The sequence below is a fragment of the Aethalodelphis obliquidens genome, unplaced genomic scaffold (genome assembly GCF_003676395.1).
Source record: "Aethalodelphis obliquidens isolate GAN/ISIS:26980383/991018 unplaced genomic scaffold, ASM367639v1 scaffold11, whole genome shotgun sequence".
Taxonomy (NCBI): domain Eukaryota; kingdom Metazoa; phylum Chordata; class Mammalia; order Artiodactyla; family Delphinidae; genus Aethalodelphis; species Aethalodelphis obliquidens.
This window is the reverse complement of record NW_020837955.1, coordinates 23,147,510-23,174,710: the sequence shown is the minus strand read 5'-3', so window position 1 is coordinate 23,174,710 and position 27,201 is coordinate 23,147,510.

The following is a 27,201-nucleotide window of genomic DNA, read 5'->3' as shown; positions in this document are numbered from 1 at the left end:
GGCTGTGAATCAGTTAGGCAACACAATTATAAAATGTCCCATGGGAAGATTAAGCATATGCTCAGAGCCTCAAATGCATACAGTTAGTGAATATATATTTTTATTTTGCTATGGAAAGTGGCCCCACAAAACTGTAGGCAACTTCAACTCTAGCTAAGTAAAAATAAAACGTAGCTCAGCCAGTAATTCAGAATAGAGGATTTTGGCCAACATAAAGCACAGGATTATCAGACATCTGTGTGATCTCCATTTTGGGAGAAGAATGATTTTTTTTTTTTTTTTAAGCAAAAGGGAAAATAATCCTCCCAAAGCCTTAACTGAGAGAAAAATGTTATCCAAATTCTAAAGGAGATGATTTCACTATAGTCATACTGTCAAAAAATCAGATAAAGACCAAATCAACATTTTATTTTCTGTAAACAGAAAGAAGTACTTGGAATTTTAAAAATTTGATCTTAGAAGCAAAAACACTATATATATGTATGTATTCTTGAGATATATCTCTGTTGACATGTATATCTACTAAATACTCCTAAAAATTGTTTTTAGATAAGGAAAGTAGGACTCAGAGAAATTAAGCAACATACCTTGATTCTCATAGTTAAAAAGGTAGTTAGACATATTTTAAAATTCAACTCAAAACTTGAACTCAAGTCTACAGAGTTCCAAAAGCCACTTTCCACTCCACTGTATCATGTCTTCCTAATACAAAAGTTTTGATGGAGAGTCTGTCAGAATTTTCCAGACCGTTTTAAGACATTTGATGAAAAGGACAATATAGCCAGTCACTTCCAAAAACAATCAAAAACCCATTTTTAGTGAACCAGCTAAATCACTGCCAAAAATAATGGTGTCCTTAACTGAGAAGGAAAGTCCAAAATGGCAGAGTGGTGAAGTATCTTTGGGATCCTCTGAACAGGTTGAATAACATCAGGTGCTTAAGCTATTTTGCCAAAATTGAAATGCAGTTGGATTTGCTTTCCCTTGAAATTAAATGTCCTTAATTTGTATTCTTTCATACTGTTTAATTTCATGCTATTAAAATTAATAATAATAGTAATACTAACAAGAAGAAGAAGAAGGAAATACTCCATGTAGCCACATAATAAACACTCCAAAACCCTCCACGGACTGGGGTAAAGAGAAGGACGTAAGTTGGGCAGGAATGATTTGAAATCACTGGATTTGGGGCACAGAAGCAATCTCCAATACACGCCAGGAACAGATGGTAATGATAAAATCAGTCTTCCAAACTGGTTGCATATAATTTCAGATTAGAAATCATTACTGTTCTGAGGGCAATAGGAAAGATATTTTGTAAGTTTTGTGTATTAGACTTAAAAGTCAGTACTGCAATTTCTACTTCATTGTTCCACCTCACCAATGTTAATAGGTAATCTAAGTAAAACTGGCTCATTTTGCTCTCACCGTAGAAATGGCCTGGTCTCCAGCACAGCGATACAAACAAATGGCCACATAATAATTCCAAAATTTTGAAAAAATCATGTGCATCTTTACTGAAGTTTTCCTTAAGGGGACTTCAAAGGGAAACTACACAACACAGCACACAGCAAACTGTCCTGAAAATTCTTTGTACTCAGTAACGTCCCCAAAGTTATGTCCATCATGAAACAGCTGCCTTGTAAGGCACAACTCTGCTAACTAAAGTCCCTAATCTCATATCAGGCTCCACTTATCACACTCTTTAGAGATGGCAGGTCCCTTAATACTTTCAACATTGCACGAAAATAGCACCATTCACTATGAATGAGGCATGGGAAGATCTTTGTCATTGCATTTCTTTTTAAATTTCATGATTGTGTACTTATTATAGTTTCTCTTTAATGGAAGCAGATGACATGACCACACAATATTTCCCTTATTTAGGGGGGATTCTATCCCCTAAATCTCCACTTTGCTCAGTGTCCTGACATCTCAGACCATTAACTTGATCCATTGAGATATGTGTCTATGACCATGAACCTTAACACTGCAACACAGGCAATCTCTGTTAATTATGTCCTCAGCAAAGAAGAAATACATTTAATGACCTGTGTGGAACCTATACTTTCGATCATATTTATATTCTGAGCAATACAAATTGAAGTTTGTATCTGTGTGTGTGGTAAAAAGATGCATAGTTTTAGTTATTTCTGTGTGGACTTGAAGCCATCGTACACGGGAAGGTTAAACAAAAGTAATACCATGGTAAGTGGTCCCATACCCAAATAGCACTGGCCATTTTCCTAGCCAGGCACCAAATAGCATATGGTACTTCTTTCCTATCATCTTCATCTTATTTTCCTCCTCCTCCTCTCCTTCTGCTTTTTTTTTTTTTTTTTTTTGTGGTACGTGGGCCTCTCACTGCCGCGGCCTCTCCCGCCGCGGAGCACAGGCTCCAGACGCGCAGGCTCAGCGGCCATGGCCCACGGGCCCAGCCGCTCCGCGGCATGCGGGATCCTCCCGGACCGGGCCACGAACCCGCGTCCCCTGCATCGGCAGGCAGACTCCCAACCACTGCGCCACCAGGGAAGCCCTCCTTCTGCTTTTTTAACTTGACCCAATAATGTCTAGGATTTCAAGAAAAGGTTGTAAAAACATTTATGAGGTTATTGAGAGAAATGTGACTACCATTGCTGCATTTATTCCTAGAGATGAGAGAGGACTCTTGCAGGGCACACAGCAGTGCTGAAAACTTCTCAGTTGTTCACATTCCTCTTCTCCTTCTCTTTTCTTCAAAATGTTATTTGTTTATTTTAGGGTGGGAGGTGCACAGGCATAGTCTTCTGTTTCTGAGTTAATGGAGAGAAAAGAAGCTGTGAATCCACAGCATGTAGTGCTAAAGAGGACATTTGGGAACCTCCCACCCCCTTTAGATAACAGAAGAGAGTGTTAAAGTTGAGAGAAATGAAATGGCTTATCCAGTGTCAAACAACAGGGCAGAGACTGTCTTTCCCTCTTACCACCATCCGACAGGTACCTAGCATATGCCTGGTACGTAATATGCGCTTCATATATGTTCACCTAGTGAATAAACTGATGAATGAATTTGTTAATGGCATAGCTGGTACCAGCACTCAGACTCTCTAATTCCTTCTATTTTTCCTTGTTTCAGTTCACTGTCAACAAAATTTCACTTGCGTTGTGATCCTCTTTCAATCCTCCTTGCAAATTAAGGAAATGGTCATGAGAGTAAGATGAAGGACAATAGAAAGTCGACAGTTTACACTTTGGGGAGGAATGATTGAGTGTGAGGCACAACTGTAGGAAAACTGCTCAAGACAAATGAAACTGTTTGAAATTCAGAGACTTGCTAGACTTGAAACTTGGGTGAAGAGTTCAAAAAATGGTGAAACTGTGATACAGCAGAACCAATGATAGACGTTTATACTTCAGCAGTATACTCAAATCAAAGGCCATGTATGTGAGCTTCACTTAGCTTTACTGAGTACTAAGCTTATTATCTTTGAAATCAGATCTTAAGTGAAATGCACAGTATCAGATGATCTAAATTCCTAGTATTTGGTATGTAATCAAAATATCAAATTGTAAAATATATGCATTATTTTATGTTTTATTACATATTCAAAATATATTAAATTTTTATAAATGAGTACACTTAAAATGCATGAACGCATTTTTAAAAAAACACTAGAAATGTTACCCTCTAGATAAAACTACTGTTAACATTTTCATTTATATACATCTACATTTTTCCCATGTCATTATATGCATCTGTGTTTTTACTTTTAAAAAATTAAAATGATAAAATATTAAATTTCTTTTTACCCTCCCTTGCTTAGGGCCCTTTCTCTCTTCTAATTTCACTGGTACATGAACTTGTTTTGTTAACGGTCAACTGGTGTGGGAATACTAATGAACTAATTGTTCTTGTCCTGAAAAAGGCACAGATATTCTGAACTGTCATGCCTTCATAAAAATATATATTCTGCATGTAAATGTGTGTGTGTGTGGCTGCTCCATTTTTATTTCCAATTAAGCATTTCTAATGAAGTAGATATTAAAATGTTTTTGCAAGTTCAACATATAAAAAAGGGAGGTTAGGATTAAGAGTGAAAAGAGCTTAGAATTAAACATCTCCCCCTAGATCATAAAGTGAAAAATTTAGAGCTGAATGTGGTAGAATATTTATGACAAAGTAAGACTCCTTATTCCTAAATTGCTCAGTGATTTGGTCACAAAGCATCTTTCAAGGAAGGAAATGAATTCACTGATAAGTGATAGCAGAGTTTCAATCAGGGGCTATTGAGGCATGGGGGGGTAACTGGAAGAATCTATTTTGTCTTTGGAGCAAAATAGGAAAAATGAACATTTACTGTATTTAGGAGACTATGTCAAATATTTTAGAGCTGGGCTGTCTAATATGATAGCTACTAGGCACATGAACCTATTTACATTTAAATTATTTAATAATAAATATAATAAAAGCTCAATTGCACTAGTGGTTTTTCAAGTGCTCAATAAGCCACCTGCAGCCGGTGGTCGCCATGTAGGAAAGTGTAGAGTTAAAATATTTCCTCACTGCAGAAAGTTCTACTGGACAGAAAGTTCTCTATTGAACATAAAACTCATATCCTCCATGGTATAGTTGGAGGAAGAAGGCATAAATACTTAAGGTTAAATGATAGTAGAAGAGCTTTCATAAGGTCATGAATGTTTAACTGCCAAAGGAATGCGAATGATGATTTTAGCTAAGGTGATGTCAATCCATGGAAGTCTGTAATCGAAGTTCAGTCATCACGGACCAGATGGCACTTGAAGTGGGCATCAGAGAAAATTTCGATTTGGAATAGAGAGAATAAGGTGAATTTTTTCAGACTTTAGATCCAAGGACAAAAAGGAGGGACTCACACTAAATATAAGATATTTGCCATTTTCTTGTCTGCTTGTGCTTATATTATGAATTTTTTTGAATCTATGATGTCTTTCTGCAAATTTTTTAAGCCACAGACATTTTCCGAGGGTTAGTAAAATTAGCTAAATTTTCTATTTTCTTAACTGGACAAACAGATTCATTAAGTTGCAAAATACCGAAAGTAAAAATTTTACGTTGCCTTTATTAAACCCAATGACTTTTAAAGTCACCTCTTCTATCAGGACATCTCTCATTTCATATGATGAGTATCCACAACAACAATATCCAAAGCAGCAGCCACAAAAGCAATGTAAGGATGAGTAAAGCTTACTTTTTAATTTTTTGATAAAAATAAATACAAATAAATTAATCCTAATATTTTCTTTCTTTATCCCAGTGAATTATCTTGTGCAACCCACGTTGAAGACTGCTAGAGAGATAGAATTGGAGTCATTGTCTCCACGCATAACTCAGGTAATCATTTGCTTCCATAAAATGGTGCATGTCATCTATACCATAGGAAGAATTAATTACCTTTCATGATAGCAAGGAAACCTGACATTGAATTGGCTTTCCTAAGAGCTGAGAGAAGCAGATGAAACATTGGATGAAATGATTGCATGTGAAACCTTTCTTTCAAGAGAACCAATTGCTATAATTGAAACATCTCACAATATTTGATTTTGCTTTTGCCCTATAACCAAATGTTTCAATTAAACTGATTTGTCTTAGCGTGGCTGAGATCATTTCCAACACTTTGTCTAAATTATCACAGGCTTCAGCCTGCAATCTCAAACTCAGACTTCAGAGGACGCAGCCCAAGCTCTGGGTAGCTTGTGGACTGACTATAACAGGAATCTTTATCATTCCCATATGGGAGTTCTCATTAGTAACTATAAGCATTTTGTTTTCCTTACATTATACTTGAAACAGAAATTCTTCCACAGAGCGCTAATCAGCAACCGCAACCCCAAACAGAATTCCAAAGCAGTTTTTCTATTTAAAGAGGTGTCTGGTTTCACACATAGTAATGGAAGATAAAAACACTCTTCCTGCTTGCATTTTGGGGCTATTCAAAATATTGAAATGTTGTATCTGCAGAGACGAAGTTCAGCTCTCTCTTTGGGACTCCTTATCTATGCTTCCCCTGAAGAATTAATGAGGACTAAGTTCAGATATATTTGTCCAGTTACTCTGAGTTCTGGAATTTTATCTATTAGCTTAAATTAAAATTTAATCACCTGAGAATATTATGGAGTACAGGGGATCCTAAACTGCATCTGGATTGTGAAGGAATAGTCCACTTCCCACGAGCAGTCCTAATTTGGGTTTGTAGCACATCAATGACATGAAAGGACCTTAATGGAACGTGGTAGTCTGCATATTGACTGATACTCATCGTGGTCTGGCACCATGAATCACAGACTTTTAGAATTCAAAGAATGTAAAAGCGAAATCTATGTTCCCCTAGGTGACAATCTTAGTCCAGGGGAGGAGAAATGCCTTGGTTCAAGGTTACAAAACTTTTTTTAAAGGATGCCAAGACTAGAATCAAGATCCTAGGGACCTCAATCTTGTCAATATATCTCAAAGCCAGTTTGCATCCCAAATTTGGCATTAGCACCTATTATAGCTGGTGACTCAGTTGGCTGAAAAAGTAGAGATTTCCCCCGCCTCACCACAATTTAATAAACATAATTTAAATACAGTAAGGCTGCTTTTTCTGCGGGTTCTGCATCAGGATTGAATTCGATCCAGTTGGTTGAATCCGAGGATGTTGAATCCATGGACGTGGAGGGCCAACGACCATGCCATTTTGTATGAGGAACTTGAGCATCTGTGAATTTTGGTATCTTCTGGGGGTCCTGGAACCAAATCCCCTGCTGTTGCTGGAGGGATGACTGTGTAAAGCAGCTTGTCTGTGAATTGATTTTTGCCTTTAGCATAGTAGAGGTTTAAAAATGTCTGAAGTGTGTATACATGCATTCTCCAAATGTTTATATGGTTTATGAGGCTAGGAACTGAGTCTTTCATTTTGGATGATTCTGCCCAGATTGTGCAAGTCTTTGTTCCGTGTAAGCGCTCAGACATTGCTCTTCAGGGAGGAAGGGCCTCAGTTCCTGAAGCCCAGAGTATCTACCACCCACCCCTACCCCTGCTCGTAAGATAATATCAAAGAAATTATAGTGGTTGGCATAAAATATCTGAGTGGTGGAGATTAAATCTGCTTTTGAATGGATGCCTTTGAAATCGTTCCTGTCTCTTTCTTTTCGTCTCTCCACCTCTGCTGTGAAATGTCAGAAAGGATTTTGGAGCTTGTACACATTGGGGTTCTCTGAGTTTGTGAGCCTAACCCTCATCTCCCGTGCTGCAAATCCAACCCAGCAAAGGTTGACGTTGTCATTGAAGTTTATAAAGATTCTTTGTCTGAGCTAGAACTTTTGTCTTTAGTAAGTAAAGGTTCTGTGGAACAGCAGCCCTTAGATCTTCAGAACTATTTACCTAATGGTCAACACACTCAGGACAACTTTGTCATCCTTTTTTAAGGCTATACAGGATCTCCAACCTGGTCTCTTTCCTGGTAAATAATAATTTTGCTCTACTACGTGTATTTGACCAATTTTTCCCTGATTCCAGAGAGTGTTTGATAATTACCATCACCACAGCAGAGTGATCATTTGAAAGAGGAAAAACATAGGGGCAGAAGACTGTTGAGGCATAATTTTCAGCTGGCCAAACAAGATAAAAAGGTGGTTAGTTCCTAAATGTGAAGAGTGGTTAAAATCTAAGCAAACAGGAAAAGTTATTTTTGAAATAACCAAAATAGACTAATACCATAGAAGGCATATTTTCTTGTTTTATTCTATGGTTTCTGTGTCATCATTAGTTGACTCATAGAATGTGATTTCCCGACTGGTCATCTAAATAATTTAATCACCAAGGATAAGCAAAGGATCTGTAACTGAAGGTTGTCAAATATAATAGGAAAAACTATTAGCTAAAATAATCTTAGGTCAAGCCAAAAAATCAAATGAGGTTATTTTAAAAGGCAACTCTAATTTCTGTATTGATGTTATTCTTCACATGAATACACCTTCTTTTTTCTTTTTTTTTTTCTGTCCTGTTTGGAATAGCTTTAACATTAAAACTACTTTCATCAAGTCCATCGAATTCAAGCTGCATCAGGGTTTTATGGATCTCGTTATAGCCCCAAACAAACATGAACAAAATATTTTTCTCCAAAAGCAAAAATAGCTAGTTGCCTTGATAAGGGACCCTTGTTTCTTAAAGTCTGACAATGCAGCAGGGATTAGCATGGTTAGTCTTCCTTGCAAACCAAATACTTTATTTGTGAAGAAAAACCCTATGCAAAATTCTGGTGAGACAAAGAAGTAATGATTATTAGTTTGTAGTTTTGGTTGAACAGATGTTGATGGAAGGAAAGCTCAGCTGCTGGAGTTTTTAGCATTAATATTTTCCGAAGTTGTAAGAAAATCGAAGGTATTCTGACCATGTTAACAAAGTACAAAATTGGTAGGGGGCTGAAAGACAAAATTAAGAAAAAAATAATTTTCTCCAGGCTTTTCTGATTTTTTTAAATGAAAATTTTAAATTGAAGTACAGTTGATTTACAATATTTCATTGGTTTCTGATGTACAGCATAGTGATTCAGTATTTTTTTACAGATTATGCTCCATTAAAAATTATTACAAAGGGCTTCCCTGGTGGCACAGTGGTTGAGAGTCCGCCTGCCGATGCAGGGGACGCGGGTTCGTGCCCCGGTCCGGGAAGATCCCACATGCTGCGGAGCGGCTGGGCCCGTGAGCCATGGCCGCTGAGCCTGTGCGCCCAGAGCCTGTGCTCCGCAACGGGTTAGGCCACGGCAGTGAGAGGCCCGTGTACAGGGAAAAAAAAAAAATTTACAAAATAAGGGCTTTAGTTCCCTGTTCTGTACAATATATCCTTGTTGCTTATCTATTTTATACATAGTAGTTTGTATCTCTTAATCCCATACCACTAATTTTCCTCTCCCCGCTTCCCTCTCCCCTTTGGTTACTACTAGTTTGTTTTCTATGTCTGTGAGTTTGTTTCTCTTTTGCATATATATTCATTTGCATCATTTTTTAGATTCCATGTATAAGTGGTATCATACAGTATTTATCCTTCTGTGTCTGAATTATTTCACTTAGATTGCTTCCATATCTTAGCTATTATAAATAGTGCTGTTGTGAATATTGGGGTGCATGTATCTTTTTGAGTTAGTGTTTTGGTTGTTTCTGGATATATACCCAGGAGTGGAATTGCTGGATCCTATGGTAGTTCTATTTTTTAGTTTTTTGATGACCCTCCATACTGTTCTCCATAGTGGCTGCACTAATTTACATTCCCACCAACAGTCAGTGTACAAGAGTTCCCTTTTTATCATATCCTCTCCAACATTTGTTATTGGTAGAGTTTTTGATGATAGCTATTCTGACAGGTGTGAGGTAATATCTCATTGTTTTGATTCACACTTCTTTAATAACTAATAATGTTGAGCATCGTTTAATGTGCCTGTTGGCCATCTGTCTTCTTTGGGAAAATGTCTGTTCAGGTTTTCTGCCCATTTTTTTGATTGAGTTGTTTTTTGATTCTGATTTTAATATTTGTAAGTCATTACTACATTTGTGAAAATTGCTATGGAGAATAAAACAAGGAAACAAAGTTCTAGAAACATAGTGGATGGAAAAACTAATTAACCCTCATATATATATTCTTTCATTTGTTGTCTCATCTGATTTCTGTGTAATATAGAAAGTCAGTAATACCTATTACCATTTTACAGACTGGAAACTAAGGTCTCAGAGAAGCTAAGGTCATTTATTGAATGGATGTTGTAGCCAAAAGCAAGAATGAAAATATACTAACATGAAAAATTATCTTTCAGTCTGGTATAATCCAATATCAACCCTTCTAATTATTAGCATTGAATTCCAATTCATTTGTTATCAAATTCAATCAAGAAATTTATTGGGAGCCTCCCATTGGCTGGTGCAACGTTAGGGGTTAGAAGTAAAGTGAAAGACAGCTGTGTCTTTAGTGACCACAGAGTTTAGTGAGGGAGGAAGACAAGAAAAGCAACGAGTACAAAACATGGGAATATAGAGCAGTAAGCAAACAGTGCCACTGGAGCAAAAATTCATTCCTTAATTCCTTAATGGGTAATGATTGAGTAAGTACCATGTAGCAGACACTGTACAAAGTGACTCTGTGCTCTGGTTGTAAATGTAGCCATCAATATTGGTTCACTAGTGTACTTCTCAGCATTCTAATTAGAGACTCCCAGAAGTAGAAAGATCTCAATTAGGAACGGGGGTGGAGACTAACTTTTATTGAGCATCTACTCTATGCCCTCCTTATTTCACACAGAAGAAAACCAAGGATAAGGTCACAGAAAATATCAGTGACAGAACCAACATGATTCTGAATGCACTCAGGCATGACCCTGGTCCTAGAGGACACTGGGTTCAGTTAACTTGCTTGGAAAACAATAATAGGAACAGCTTCACTGGCTACTGTAAAGCACCCACTGACCACCAGCTGGCTATGCAAATATCCCCACAGTCTCTAGCACCGATGGGATTTTAGTGAATGCCAGAAAGAGATCAAAGAATCAAGATGTTAAAAACAAACAAAAAACCCTGATAAATTCACACACAGACTTCAAACACAGTAAACTTGCAATGATCAGTCACCTTTCACCCATAGAGGAATTCATGGCATTAGGTTCTATACATTCCTGGGGTTATTATGTACCAACAAGTAGAATTTGAGAATTCTGGGAAGAGGGGCTCTGGTATTAAAGAAGTATACACTGTAGGAGATTTTTTTTCTGGCTGACAGCCCTGGGAGATTTACTGGGACTTTGGTGAGGAACGGGGGATTAAGTTAAAACTTTTTCAAGGAGCCTCAGATGTTACAATAGAGATTTCTAGATCTCCGCAGGCTAATTCCATGTGAAATATAACAATAGAATAAGTCCAGAGGCTTTTCTAAGTACTAACCCTGTAAGACACCAGTCTGGGCTTTAGGAGAATCTTGCATTCTCCCTGGTGTTAGTTTAAGCGTTAATCTTTCTTTCTTAAAAGGTGCATTGTCAATCACAGCTAATCCCATGTGGCGTTTTTGCATTTCATCCTTCCATAGGAATTTGGGGAATAGAGAAGATCATATATGTCTGCCTAAGACAAGACATAGCAAGGTGGTATTTATTCTCTCCCATAATGAGCTTGTCAGAGAATTTTGTAATTGTGCAAGGGCAAAAAAAGAATAGAAATATGTGAACATATTTTGTATATTTATATCAAAATGTCTAAAAGAATGTAAGGAAGACAACTTATAAAAGAATGTACATAAAAATAATATATTTATTCTTTTGTATATATTTATATGAGAGACAGATTTAGAATGTTACAGAAAGTTTTGATTTTTTTCTTTTTAATTATTTACTTTCTAACTACGATGCATAGAATCTGGGATTATGGAAAATATACTAACATTGTATCCTGCCATGAACGGTAATTCTAAAGCAACAAAGCCTCAGCAAAGAGCTCTGCTAGGGAGGAAAAGCTTTTAAATAAATCAGCTATCATGTTTAAATGAAGAGGCTATTTTGAATGCTTCAGGAGTTCATCAGCTATCATTGTCCCGACAGCTATATCCAGTAGTCCGAGCTACTTTGGGAACTCATCTCCTTACCACTAAGGTCAAGAAATAACTTGTACGATATGAAGGGAGAGTACATCTGAGATAGGTGGTTCTTTCTAGTTGGAGTTCATGCCTCAACAGGCCCATGACATGTAGATACATGCTGATATGCTTTGAGTTGTGTTCATTGGTAATTATTGCATAAAACTGGGAACATTTCAAGGGTCACATGGTGCCTAGTGCAGCAAGCAGTTATTTTACTTATTCACAAATTTACAAGGGCATGTTTCATGCTTTATTTATGGTACCACATGTATGGTACCACATGTATGGTACCATCTTGTGAACTTAAATAGTCATGTCTGTTAATCTCCATAACTGGTCTGCACAATGACTCCCTAACTCTGACAAGCCAAAAATACTTAGCACAGCATTATTGTGGTCTCCTAGACCTTATGTATTTTTGCCTCTCCCAATTTTATTTCACTGTCCCTCCAACTTCCTCTGCCATATTGGTTTCTTTTCAACTCCTTGAACACACCTGCCTTTTCTCTGACTCAGGGCCTTTTATATCTGACCTTCTTTCTACCTAGAGTACCCATCCTCCAGATTTTTAATGTATGGCCTTCTTAATATTCAAATTTCAGCTCATATATCACCACCTCAGAGAGATTTATTAAAACAGACACCTTTGTGTCTTCTTTATTGTCATATCCCCAGAACTCAAAACAGTGCCTGGTGTATAGTAGGTGATTAAAGTTTGAATGATTATGAGTCTAATAAAATAAACTACAGCATTATTGCCATGAGTGGCGTAAATTAGGAATTTCTGCCAAATACCCTGGGGATAGTTAGTGCCATCAACCAGGCACTATGCTTTCTCAGGGCTCTTCCTTTATTCCATACCTTTTGGATCCAATAATTGAATATATCCAGGTTTTGAAAAGAGCAGATCTTAGTAGAGTACAGTTATGAAAGCAATGTTTTATCTCACCTTTTCCCACTAATCTTGCCTATGAATCCCCTTTTCTGGATTAATCTCAGTCAGGCCCCTTGGCTTCCTCAGTCATTTTTAGGCAGTAAAAAGGAACTTTGTTCTTGTTCAAGCATTCGTTATGTGACGTAACAACTCTTAAAATCTTTCAAAGTTAACATTTTTTCCCTTCCTACGATCCAGTGTGCTTCAAGGTTGGGAGACTGCAGTAGAAAAAGGGGTCTTGGCTGGCTTCTTTCCGCTTTTTATGCACCACCTCTTCCATTAGCTAGCTGCTTATTCTTACCCTTCCAGGGTTGGACACTGGGGAGAAAAGTTTAGGAGGAAAAGGGCAAAGCTTCACATGGCTAATACAGATGCACTGGCATCAGTGCCCTCTAGGCATCACTTGACCAAAGATGACTCTTCTTCAGGGACATTTTGCAGGTCCTTCAGATATCTTCTAGGCTTCAGTTCTCTCATCCTGGGTAAAGCCTCTCCTTTGCTGTCCAATTGTGATTCACTCTCCACTTTTTATATTGGAGACACTTCATCCCTCTCTGTGGTCTTCTTCCGCAGGACTTTGAAATAAGACCTCAGTCCACTTCACTTTCTGAGGATCCACATCAAATTTCCAGAAAATAATGCAAAAAATTTTTTTCCTGTAAAAGGTGAAGGAAAATGCAACTTCAGTCTCCACATAGCCCTCCATACGCCAAGGTTCAGAAAGGGGCAACGGCAGCCGTAGATTCTCACCTTGGATACTCAAGGTTGAGTTAAACACTAGTCACTGTGGCCCTTCTATTCCAGAGGATACCTTTCAGGCTCACTGAATGGTCCCCTGAAATTCTCCTCCCTTGATTTGAATTGAGGAGGAAGCCTGCCTCTACCTTTGCCCATGATTGGGAATATAAGTAGCACAGGGACTGCTCTCTCCAAATAAATCCTCTGTCTCTTTGTTCTGTCAGTCTTGGCCAGGCTTTTCTTTACAGATTTCTCAGGAGTGCATCAGAAACCAAGCCACCGCTCCTCAAAATCCAGCGGAAATGTAGCTTACTCTCTGAAGAGTACCTTTGAAGCCTGTCTTGTCCGACATGGGCTGATTGAAAAGCCCACCAATCCTTTCCGCTATAGAAAGAGAGAACACACAGCAAATTAACAGCTTTCTTCAAAACTATCCTCTTCCTTCTCGCCTTCTCAACTGAAATCTTTTATACTCCTGCGGTGGATGTTAGGTTAAGGCAGTCTGGACAGTTTTCCAATCTCTTTGCAAGTCCTGACTAGCAGGTCTGGCACCTTATTTCTCGACATGAGGATGATTAACACTCATTGCATTAGTCTTGGCCTTTGGGGAATCAGCCAAAGATGAGACAAAGTCTTATTTTAAATTGCTGCTGCATTAAAAAGTACATTATTTAATAATATAAAATCAGTAATTCTCTCCCCTGTACTGCCATATTTCTGCTCTTATGTGAGTTTACAACATTAAATAATGACTAAAGAGTCTTTCTGGAATGAGCAGTGCCTAATCAGAAGTGGAATCTATTATTGGAGGAGAGATTGAAGCATTGTTAATTACTAGATATCATATAAAGATATAGATTCAGGGAGCATATACAGGTAAACAAGACCTTGTAGCAAATGAGACAGAATGGGAAGGAACTGTTGAATGTTTTACATATTTTGATCGCAGGAATTGTGCTCAGGGTGAGTTGGAGTTTGACCAGGTAGAGCAGAAGTTCCGAGCAAAAGCTGAACCTCAGATTTACTGCCCTGTCAGTGGAGCTCCTTGACTTTTGGGGATGTAATTTGAAAGAAAACAGCAGCAACTTATCACTCTAGTGCTTTGGAAACCTCTTCATCTGAACTCATGGTACCTATTATCTGTGCCTCTCATTGGACACTGATCTTTCAGTTCAATAAGACATCATCTTTTATATAATCCATGTATGCATGTCTCGTTTCCACAATTATTTTCCGCTCAGAGCGGCAAGGAATATGTCTTTGTATTCTCCTATAATGTCCTTAAATTCAAGCTTACAAGTAGTAGGTGCTCAGTCAGTGACTATTGACTGATGACTAGTTTTCCTTTCTTTGTTTATTCATTAGGTTTCTATTATGTGAAAAATACTTGCTACTTAGTTCTCAGACTGAATAGCAAGAGTCAAGTCACAATCCGCCGAGTGTCACCTTAAAGAGGCTCCCACTGTCGAATGATGTGCACATTTAATCACCTATAAATACAATAACAGGAATCAGTTACAGCACATCAAATATGGTTACACCTGAGATTTTAATAAGAAAAAAATATTATTAAAAGGATAGTAGCAACCAGTTCATTATTTGGAAACTGCTAAATAAAGAGAAGGAGCTAGTATTTATCCTGCTTTATATATACCAGTGATATCATTAAGTAACCAAATAGATGAGGAGAAGTAATGAATAAAAAGAAATGTTAATGTTAAAATGCCACCATTTTCAATCTCTAATCAAGAACCAAGTCTAGGCATTTAACATCAAAGACTGCCTACATCAAAAAAACCCGGAAACAACCGGATATTTTCTACCACCTGATGGAAAAACACATCACTTATGAAATAGTCTTTAAAAAGAGTTAAAATATGATCTGAATCTGATCAAGCTTCTAGAACCAATTTCCAATTTACAGGAAATACAGAGGACAGAGGAGGATGTTAAACTATTTCATGGGAGTTCAGTCAAAAAAATCTTAATTTTCTAATACTCCACAAGAAAAAGGATCCAATTTATTTGAATAATAAACTTTAGGAGAGAGCTAGAGGAAAGAGGGAAAGAGAGAACATATGGAGTAAAGAAGACTTAAGACACATACCAACCCATCCCAGTGTATGGGCATTATTTGAATCCTGATTCCAATAAATGGTAAATATAAGCAAGACTTCTGTAAGACAACTGGAAATTTGAACACTAGTTGTAAACTTGGTTATACTAAGAAATAATTGTTAGACTAATTTTGGTGTGACAGTGGTCTTTTCCTTATATCTAAAGGTCCTTATCTTTTAGAGATGTGTACTGAAATACTTATGAATGAAATTATAAGGTAGACGAGATTTGCTCCAAAATAAGGAAGCGATAGTAGATGGGGCATAGATTCAACATGATTCACCATGAGTTCATAATTGTTGAAGCTGACTGATCGGTATATGAGAGTACATAGATACTATATCTATTTATTTATCTGTTTCACATTCTTCATTAAAAAAAATTGAAAAATACTGGAAGAAAGATAATAATTACTGTGTATCTTCCTTCATAAAACCTAATGTGTTAATTCCCAGAGAGGTAATTTTGTGCATTTCATTGTGCATATCTGTTTTTTTATTTTTATGAAAAACATGCACTACAGAGCAGCAATATAGGAACTTTTAACGCGGTGTATAGGTCCAAGAGTGAGTTAGGAAGTCCATAACTACCCGGAATTGTATGCAAAATTAATTTTGGATGTGTGTTTTTGCATTTTAGAGGTCAAACAACTCTAAAAGCAAAACGACTTTAACAACAAACAATTCATAGGTATTATTACTTTTTTAAAAAGGAAAGACTACAGAGAAATTTCAGTTTTCTTAGTATGATCTGGCAACTGAAATGGAAAAAAAAATGCATTTTCAAAATGACTTACTAAATCAATGAGAAAATGTTTCCATTTTGTCAAATCCAGGCATACCAATGTGTAATTTGAGACACACCTGGTGTTCAAGCAAAAACAGTGATACTTCCTGTGTACTTGAGGTTTTCATTGTCTGGTTCTGATTTGTGCAAATTCTTACCCTCAAAACTTACCTCTTTAGATCATGTGTTTCACTCATTTAAGGCAACCTCCCTTCTGCACTGTAGCCTCCTCCAATGTACCCTGGGCAGTGTTGATCTACAAGTACTCTCATGAACAACTTTTAGATTTCTCTATGTACCATTATATATATATATATATATATTTTTTTTTTTTTTAATTTTTATTTCTCTGCAAGTACAGGGTAAGTTCTCTGCTGGCAGAGACCATGTTTTGGCTGCCTGTGTATTCTTATACTTGTGTGAATCTGTTGAGTAAGAAAGCATCACTATTCATTTGCTTCTGCTCTTCATTCCACTTTACCCTTGATCTGGAAGTAAAAGAGCCCAAATCAGATATTGCAGAGGAAACTAAGCAAACACCATATTTGAAGCAACTACCTGTAATAATCATTACTTGCTTGATTCTCTAAGTATACTCATCTACTTTTATTCTAGCTCAAGTTGAAAAATCAGACAGACATGGAAATATTCAGTGCCATGTCCGTAGGCAACATTCTTTTTGCAATAGTTTATTTTTTTCTTGTCTTTATGATTCTAATAATTGGACATTGTTAAGCCCAAAGGGTAAATTCTAAGGTAAAATGACAAGAAAACCTTCCTCCCTTACGTACATTTTCTTGTAAGGTCTTTTGTAATATGATCTTTTTTCCCTTTTCACAGATTCACTTAAAAATTTTTTTTAAAGTATATACATTCACAGCTTTACTAGGTTATCACTACCTCTTATTCTCACATTTAAAACTGATTCTCACATTAAAACTGATAATATCTAGGAAGATTCTCATGAGTGTTCCCATCATCAGGGTTACTTATTTTTTTGCAATGTAACCACTTTGGAACACAAAGGCATTTGAAATAGGCATCCTTGATACAAATTGCAGATTACTTTCTCAGTATTCCTGGCTGTGTACTCCCAAATCAATAGAAATTCATGGGATTTGAAAATTAAATGTTGCTGTGCATTGTTTTCTTTCTGACTTTATGAATAAGGCTATAATCCTTCTGCACCATTTTAGCAAGTTCAGGTGGAAAAGTAATACTGACATTTGAAAACGAATGTGTTAGGTAGAAGAGGTGGGGAGATGTTAGGACTTCACAGCTCAATTACCTAGGTCCTGTTAAGTTTCATAGACTGCATTAAGCACATCAGAGATATTTTGCTCCAAAGCCCTGCTTATGCCCAGTTTGTTCCTTTTGCATTACCCAAATGCAAGGGCATAGACTCTTTTAAAAAAATGGCGAAGTAAAGCTCAGTCTTTTCCCATGAAGGAACTGCTGATCAGGATCATCAATACTCAGACTCTCCTACAAAATCCAAGGCAGTTTTGTAACTATGATGGCCCCAGATGCATTTCTTAAGGCCCAATATAGTGTGCTTTATTAAAAATCAATAGGTTCTGCATTTAAACATAATCTTTAGAACTCTATATGTTCTTTTGGCTATAGTATACCATGTAGTAAGAAGCAAGGTGTTTCCATAGCTCTCTCCTTCTTGATAAATCACTCATCCATGCAATGACATAGGCACTGTGATGTGTTACTTCAACCAGTCTCAGGAAGAGGGTATCATTAGAACATATCCATCTTTCTTTGGTAAATTATTTGGAAAGAACCAATTTTCATATCCTTGTTTGCTTCAGTCATGATTAGAGGTTTAAAATGCTCTGTTTCTACACCTAGATGGATTTTTAAGTGTATCTTTTTTTAAATATATCTTCGCCGACATTTTCTATTTTGAGAGATTTTTTCTCTTATTGTTTATAGCTATCTTAGTGGTATCTTATTGTGGTTCTTATTTGCATTCCCCTAATGACTAATTATGTTAAGCATTTTTTTCGTGTGCTTATTGATCATTTGTTTATCTTCTTTGGAGAAGGTCTACTTAAATGCTTTGACCGTTTTTTAATTGGGATAGTTTAAAAATATTGGGATTTTTAAAAATTGAATTGTTACCTTTATTTTTTATTGTTGCATTGTAACATTATATATTCTGGATACTGATACTTTTCAGGTGTATTATTTGAAAAAACTTTCTGCCATTTATAGATTATCTTTTCATGTTCTTGATAGTGTTCTTAGAAAACACACATTTTTTTTCCCCTTTTAGTGACGTCTAATTTATCTGTTTTTCCTTTTGTTGTTTGTGCTTTATATGTCATATCTAGGAAACTATTGTCTAATGTAAGATCATAAAATTTTTCTTCTAACAGTTGTGTAATTTTTAGCTCATGAGTTTAGGTCTTTGATCCATTTAGAATTATTTTTTTTTTAATTTGGTATGAAGTAGATGTCCAAGTTTATTCCTTTGCAAATGGACATCCACTTACCCCAGGACCATTTGTTGAAAGGAATCTTCTTTCCGTATTAAATGGTCTTGGCACCCTTGTTAAAAATCAGTTGACCATCAACATGTGGCTTAAGTTGTAGACTCTAATTTCCATGTCATTGATTGGTGTGTCTGTCCTTATGCCAGGATCATGCCCTCTTGTTTACTGTAGCTTTGTAATAAGCTGCAGTTGGGAAGTGTGAGTCCACCAACTTTGTTCTTTTACGGAATTATTTTTGCTATTTTGGGTCTCCTGCATCTCTATGTGAATTTCAGGATCATCTTGTCCATTTCGACAAAAAAAAAAGGGTAATTGAGATTTTGATAGAGATTGCCTTCAGTTGGAGGTCAATTTGGGGAGTACTACACCTTAGCAATATTGTCTTCCAATCTATAAACATGAGATACTTCAATTTATTTATGTCTTTTAATTTTCCTCTGACAGTATTTTGTAGCTATCAGTGTACACGTCCTACACTTATTTTATTGAATTTATTCCTAAGGATTTTACTTTCTAATGCTACAGGCATATCTCAGAGATATTGCGGGTTCAAGTCCAGACAACTGCAATGAAGTAAATATCACAAAAAACTTAGTCACACAATTAAAAAAAAAATTTCTCAGGGCATATGAAATTATGTTTGCACTATACTGTAGTCTATTAAGTGTGCAATTAAAAATACATTAATGCTAAAAATTGCTAACCATCATCTGAGTCTTTAGCAAGTCATAATATTTTTTGGTGTTGGAGGGTCTTGCCTCGATGTTGATGGCTACTGACTAGGATGGTGACTACTGAAGGCTGGGAAGGCTGTGGCAATTTCCTAAAATAAGACAACAACATCACTGGCTGCGTCAGTTGACTCTTCCTTTCGTGAACAATTTCACTGTAGCTTGCAGTGCTTTTCTGTAGCATTTTACCCAGAGTAGAACTTCTAAGTTGGAGTCAGTCTTCTCAAACCCTGATGCTGCTTTATCAACAAAGTTTATGTACTGTTCTTTTCGTGGTCATTTCAACAATTTCATAGCACCTTCACCAGGAGGAGTAGTTTCCATCTCAAGAAACTATTCTTTTTGGCTCATCCATAAGCAGCAGCTCCTCATTCTTTAAAGTTTTATCATGAGATTGCAGCAATTCCATCCCATATTCAGTCTCCAATTCTAGTTCTCTTGCTATTTCCATCAAATGTGTAGTTACTTCCTCCACTGAGGTTTTTGAACCCCTCCAAGTCATCCATGAGGGCTGGAATCAACTTCTTTCATACTTCTGTTAATGTTGATATTTTGACCTCTTCCCATGAATCACAAATGTTCCTACTGGCATCTAGAGTGGTGAATCATTTCCTAACGGTTTTCAATTGACTTTTCCCAAATTCATCTGAGGAATCACTCTCTATGGTGGCTATAGCCCTACAAAATATTTCTTAAAAATGAGACTTGAAAACCGAAATTGCTCCTTGGTTCATGGGCTGCAGAATGGATGTTGTGTTAGCAGACATGTAAAACAACACTGATCTTGTTGTACAGTTCCATCCTAGCTCTTAGGTGACCAGGTGCGTTGTTAATGAGCAGTACTATTTTGAAAGAAGTGTTTTTTTCCTGAGTAGTACTTCTCAACAATGGGTTTAAAATATTCAAAAAACCATGTTGTAAACAGATATGCTGTCATCCAGGCTTTGTTATTCAATTTATAGAGCACAGGACAAGTCCATTTAGCATAATTCTTAAGGGCCCTAGGATTTTCAGAATGGTAGGTGAGCATTGGCTTCAACTGAAAGTCACCAAATATATTAGTCCCTATCTCTCTAGAGCCAGCCTGTTCTTTGAAGCTCTGAAGGCAGACATTGACTTCTCTCTAGCTATGAAAGTCCTACATGGCATCTTCTTCCAACAGAAGGCTGTTTCATCTACATTAAGAATCTGTTGTTTAACGTAGCCACTTTCATTAATTCTCTTAGCTAGATCTTCCAGGTAGCTTGCTGCAGCTTCTACATCAGCACCTGCTGCTTCACCTTGTACTTTTATGTTATGGAGATGACTTCTTTTCTTAAACCTCATGAACTGGATATCCCTGGCAGTCCAGTGGTTGGGACTCTGCGCTTCCATTTCGGAGGGCACAGGTTTGATCCCTGGTTGGGGAACTAGGATCCCGTGGGTGGTGTGGCCAAAGAACAAACAAACAAACAAAAACACTTCATGAACCAACCTCTGCTAGCTTCAAACTGTTTTTCTGTGCTTCCTCACCTCTCTCAGCCTTCACTGAATTGAAGAGAGCTAAGACCTTGCTCTGGATTAGGCTTTGGCATAAGGGGATGTTGTGGTTGGTTTGATCATCTCTTCAGACCACTAAATCTTTCTTCATATTAGCAATAAGCCTGTTTCACTTTCTTATTTGTGTGTTCACTGGAGTAGCACTTTTTAATTTCCTTCGAGAATTTTTCTTGCATTTATAACTTGGCTAAGTGGCACAAGAGGCCTAGATTTCAGCCTACCTCTGCTTTCAACGTGCCTTCTTCACTAGGCTTAATTATTTCTACCTTATCATTTTCGGTGAGAGACTTGTGACTCTTCACTTGAACACTTTGAGGCCATTGTTGGGTTATTATTTGGCGTAATTTCAATATTTGTGTTTCAGGCAATAAGGAGTCCCAAGGAAAGGGAGAAAGATGAGGGAACTGCCAGTCAGTGGAATAGTTAGAACATATACAACATTAATTGATTAAGTTCACCATCTTATATGGGCACCTTTTGTGGTGCCTTAAAACACTTGCGATAGTAACATCAAAGATCACTGATCACAGATCATCATAACAAATATAATAATAAAAAAGTTTGAAATGTGAGCATTAGCAAAATGTGACAAAGGTACACAAAGTGAGCAAATGCTGTCAGAAACGTGACAATAGACTTGCTTGATGCAGGGTTGCCACAAACCTTCAATTTGTAAAAAAACCCACAGTATTTGTGAGTTGCAGTAAAGCAAAGCAGACTATAATGTGGTATGCCTGTATTGTAAATAGAATAAGGTATTATGAAATTTCTTAGTTTTATGTTCAGATTTTTAATTGCTAGTGTATTGATTTTATTTTTATATCTATCTTCTACCTTGTAACCTAGCTAATCTTATTACCTATAATAGTTTCTTTTGTGTGTGGATTCTTGAGAATTTTTTCTATGAAATATTATGTCCTCTATGAATAGATAGTTTTAGTTCTTTTCTATCTGGATGCCACTAGCATTCCACTAAAATGTTGAATATAAATGGTGAGGGCTGACATTCTTGTCTTGTCCCCAATCTTAGAGGAAGAGCTTTGTCTTTTACCACTAAATATGATGTTAGCTATGGATTTTTTCATAGCTGTTCTTTATCATGCTGAGGAAGTTCTCTCCTATTCCTAATTTATTGAGTATAGTTATAATGAAAGAGTGTTGATTTTTGTGAAATGATTTTTTCTACATTATTGAGAGGACTGTCAGTTTTTCTCCTTTATTATATTAACATGGTATATTACATTGCTTTATTTCCATATATTGAACCAGCCTTACATTCCTAAGATAAATCCTACTTGGTCATGCTATATAATCATGTTATGTACAGCTGTATCTATTTCACTAGTACCTGCGGAGTTTTGCATCCATATACATAAGGGATTGTGTTAAAGTTCTCCGGAAAAAGAGAAACAACAGGATAAATACACACAGTACACACATATGTATCTACCCTGTTTTTATATATATATATATACACACACACACACACACATATAGTGTGTGTATATACGTATATATATCTCCTATTCTATATCTTTATATATATCCTATCGTGTGTATGTGTGTGTGTGTGTATATCCTATTGTGATATTGCATGTATGAGAGAGAGAAAAAGAGATTGACTTAAGGATTTGGCTCACATGACCGTGGAGGTTGGCAAGTCCAAACTCTGCAGGGTAGGCCAGAGGCTGGAGACACAGGGAAGGGTTGATATTCCAGTTTAAGTCGGAAGGTAGTCAGCTGGCAGTATTTCTTCTTCTTCAGAGTACAACTTCAACTGATTAAATAGGCCCATACATATTATGGAGGGCAATTTGCTTTATTCAAACTCTGCTGATTTAAATCTTATCTAAATACTTTCACAAAAACACCGAGAATAATATTTGACCAAATATCTAGGTAACATAGCTTGGCCAAGTTGACACATGAGATTAATCATTACAGGGATATTGGTTTGCTTTATTTTCTTGTGATATCTTTGCCTGGATTTTATATCAGAGTAATACTTGGCCTAAGAGAATGAGTTAGGAAGGATTCATATTATGCTTTATGGAAGAGTTTGTGAATTATTGGCATTAATTCTTTTATAAACATTTGATAGGATTTGCCAGTGACGCTGTCTGGGTTTTTCTCTCTAGGAAAGTTTTGTTTACTAACTCAGGCACTTAATTTGTTAAAAGTCTGTTCAGATTTTCTATTTCCTTCAGTGCCACTCATTTTAGTAGTTTGGATCTTTCTAAGAATGTGTCCATTTCATCTTGATTATTTGTATGCTTATAATTTGTATGTTTATTGTATGTTTATTTACAGAGAGTTATTTTTAGTGAAATTATATCATTGTACAACCATCATTTCAGTCTAGTTTTTGAACATTTTTATCATACAAGAGCTCCCTTTCATATATTACAGGTCAGTTCCTCACCCACTCTTAGCCCTAAAAAACAACTAATGTGTTTTATGCTTCTATAATTTTGCTTTTTTCAAAAAAGAAATTTCATATAAATAGAATCTTGCACCAGGTAGTCTATTGTGTCTGGCTTCTTTCATGTAACATATTTTGAAGATACATTCTTGTTTCTTGTAAAAATAGTTCTTCATTGTTAAGTATTTTCCATTGAATTGCCACACTAAATTTTAGTTATTTATCCATTAATTGAAAACCATTTCCGTTTTTTAAGGTTTTTGGTTATTATGAATAATGCTGCCATGAACATTTGTGTAGACATATGTCTTTATTTCTTTGGAAAGAGACATAGGCGTGGGATTGCTGGGTCATATGGTATTGGAGGTCCATGTTAATTTGTTTTCAAGAACTGCCAAAGTGTTTTTCCAAAATAGCTGTACATTTCCACTAGCAATGTAAGAGTTTTTTTTTTTTTTTTTTTCCCCGGTACGCGGGCCTCTCACAGTTGTGGCCTCTCCCGCTGCGGAGCAGAGGCTCCGGATGCGCAGGCTCAGCGGCCATGGCTCACGGGCCCAGCCGCTCCGCGGCATGTGGGATCTGCATCAGCAGGCAGACTCTCAACCACTGTGCCACCAGGGAAGCCCAATGTAAGAGTTTTGCTTTAACATGCTCTCACTGACAGTACTGTCAGTCCCTTTGAAATGCAAATTAAAACCACAATGAGCTACCATTACTCAGCCACCAGGCTAGTAGTATCTCATTATCATTTTAATTTGTATTTTCCTAATGACTATTGATGTTGAGCTTCTCTTCATGTGCTTATTATCCATTTGTATTTCATCTTTGGTGAAATGTCTTATGTGGTGAAATTAAATCTTATGTAAATATTTTTTAAACTGGGTTTTAGTTTTATCATAGAGTTATGTGCTTTTGATATAATCTAGATATGAGGCTAATAATCAATATATGATCTGCAAAACTGTTCTCCTAGTCTATGGCTTATCTTCTCATTTCAAATAGTTTTTAAAGAGCATATTTTAAAAATCTTAATTAACGCCAGTTTACCTTTTCCGCTTTTTTCTTTTATGGGCCATGCTGTAAGGTCGGATCTTAACAAACGGCACCGCGAAACAGAGGAAAGCTTCAAGTGAGCTTTATTAGGGAGCGCTCCCGGGCGAGGTTCACTGGTCCGAGAGAAAGGGGCCAGAGAAGTCGCGTCCATTACTGGATGACGGGGATTTTTATTGGGGTAAAAGCAGAAGGCGGCTTGCAAGGGGAGGGGGTGGTTTGCTATACAGGGTAATTCCTTGTTTGGTGAGGATACAGCAGGGCCAGGTGTTGGTTGGTCTGTTGTGGGGCGTAAGCCCATTTTCCCTTCCCGTCAGCCCCATTGTTTTCTGGGCAGGAAGTTAGAGTCTCTTGTTGATTCCCAGAACAGGTGAGGTCGTTATGTCCCGATGCCTCTCCTACCTCATACTGGTCGATGTTTTCTCTTACCCCCCCGGGCCTCCTTTCACCCGGGCCAACGGACCTTACACAAGCTTTTGGTGTTGTATATAAAAACTTACTTCTAAACCCAAGGTCATGAAAATTTGTTCTCTGTTTTCTTGTATAACTTTTATGTTTTGGATTAAAGTATCCAATCAAAAGACATAGAGGGGCTGAATGGAAAACAAAAAACAAAAAAACAGGATTCAACTATTTGCTGCCTGCAAAAGACAGTATGCCACAAGTAAAGAAAATTATAGGTCAGTATCCCTAATGAACATGGAAGAAAAATCCTCAACCAAATTTTAGCAAACTAAATTTAACAAAACATTAAAGGGATCATGCACCATGATCTAATGGGATTTATCCTTGGAATACAAAGATGTTTCAACATATGCCAACTGGTCAATGCAGTTCACCACATTAAAAGAATGAAGTATAAAAATCATATGATCAATAGATGCAGAAAAATATTTGATTAAAAATCAAGATCTGTTTATGATAAAAAAAAACTCTCAAAGAATTAGGTATACAAGAAATGTACTTCAACATAATGTAGTTCATAAATGACAAGCACACAACTAACATCATACTAAATGGTGAAAAGCTGGAAGCTTGTTTTCTAAGATCAGGAGCAAGATAAATATGCTCACTCTTGCAACTTCTACTCAACAGAGTAGTAGAATTCCTAGCCAGAGCAGTTAGGTGAGAAAAATAAACTAAAGCATCCAGATCGGAAAGGAAGAGGTAAAATTGACTCTATTTGCAGATGACATAATCTTATGTATAAAAAACCCTAAAGACTACATCCAAAACTCATAGAACTCATAAAAAAATACAATAAAGTTGCAGGTTATAAAATCAATGTACAAAAATCAATTACATTCCTATCCTCTAACAATAGATTATATGCAAAATAAATTAAGAAAACATTGCTATTTCTGATAGCATCAAATAAAAAATGCTTAGGCATAATTTTAAATAAGCAGATAAAATAACTGTACATTGCAAACATACTGTTGAAATGTTGACAAAAATTGAAGAGGACACAAAGAGAAAGATACATCATGTTCACAGATTGGAAGAACAAATATTGTAAAAATATCCATGCTACCCAAAGTGATCTACAGATTCAGTGCAATCCCCACCAAAATGTCAATGGTTCTTTTAGAAAAATAGAAAAAAAATTCTGAAATTTATATAGAACCCCCAAAGACTCTGAATAGCCAAAGCAATCTTGAGCCAGAAGAACAAAGCTGAAGACATCACACCTCCTGAGTTCAAGTTATATTACAAAGCGATAGTAATCTAAACAGTATAGTACTAACATAAAAACAGACACATAGACCAATAGAACAAAACAAAGAGCCCAGAAATATACCATACACCAAAACCAACTCAAAATGATGAAAGACTTAAATAAAAGGCCTGAAACTTGTAAAAGTACTAGAAGAAAACCTAGAGAAAACTCCATGACATACTTTTGGCATAGGTTTTTTTTTGTTTTTATTTTTTTTGTTTTGCATATGACACTAAAAGCACAGGCAACAAAATTAAAAAATAAGAGTGATTACATCAACCTGAAAAGCTTCTGCACAGTAAGGAAACAATCAACAAAGTGAAAAGACAACCTATGAATGGGAGAAAATATTTGCAAACCAAATATCTGATGAGGGATTAATATTTTAAATATATAAGAAATACATGCTACTCAATAGAAAACAACAACAAATAAACCAACTAGAAAATAGGAAAGGGACTTGAATAGACATTTCTGCAAAGGTATATAAATGGTCAACAGGTGTATGAAAACATGCTCAGCATCACCAATCACCAGAGAAATGCAAATAAAACCACGCAATATCACCTCACACCTATTAGGATGGCTACTATCAAAAAGACAAGGAATGAAAAGTATTGGCAAGGATGTGAAGAAAAGGAAACCCCAGTATACTGTTGGTGAGAATGTAAATAGGTACAGCCGTTATGGAAAAGAGTATGGAGTTTCTACAAAAAATTAAAAATAGAACTACTGTATGGTCCAGAAACTTCACTTCTGGGTATTTATCCAAAGAAATTAAAATCAGAATCTCAAAAAAGGAACTGCACTCCCATGGTCATTGCAGCATTATTCACAATATCCAAGATATATGAATGACCTAAATGTCCACCAACCTATAAATAAATAAGGAAAATATGGTTTGTACATGTAATGGTATATTATTCAGCCTTAAAGTGAAGGAAATTCTTCCATTTGCATTAACTTTGATGGTTCTGTAGAACACTATGTTAAGTGAAATAAGCTACACACAGAAAGACAAATACTGCATGGAATCTAAGATAGTCAT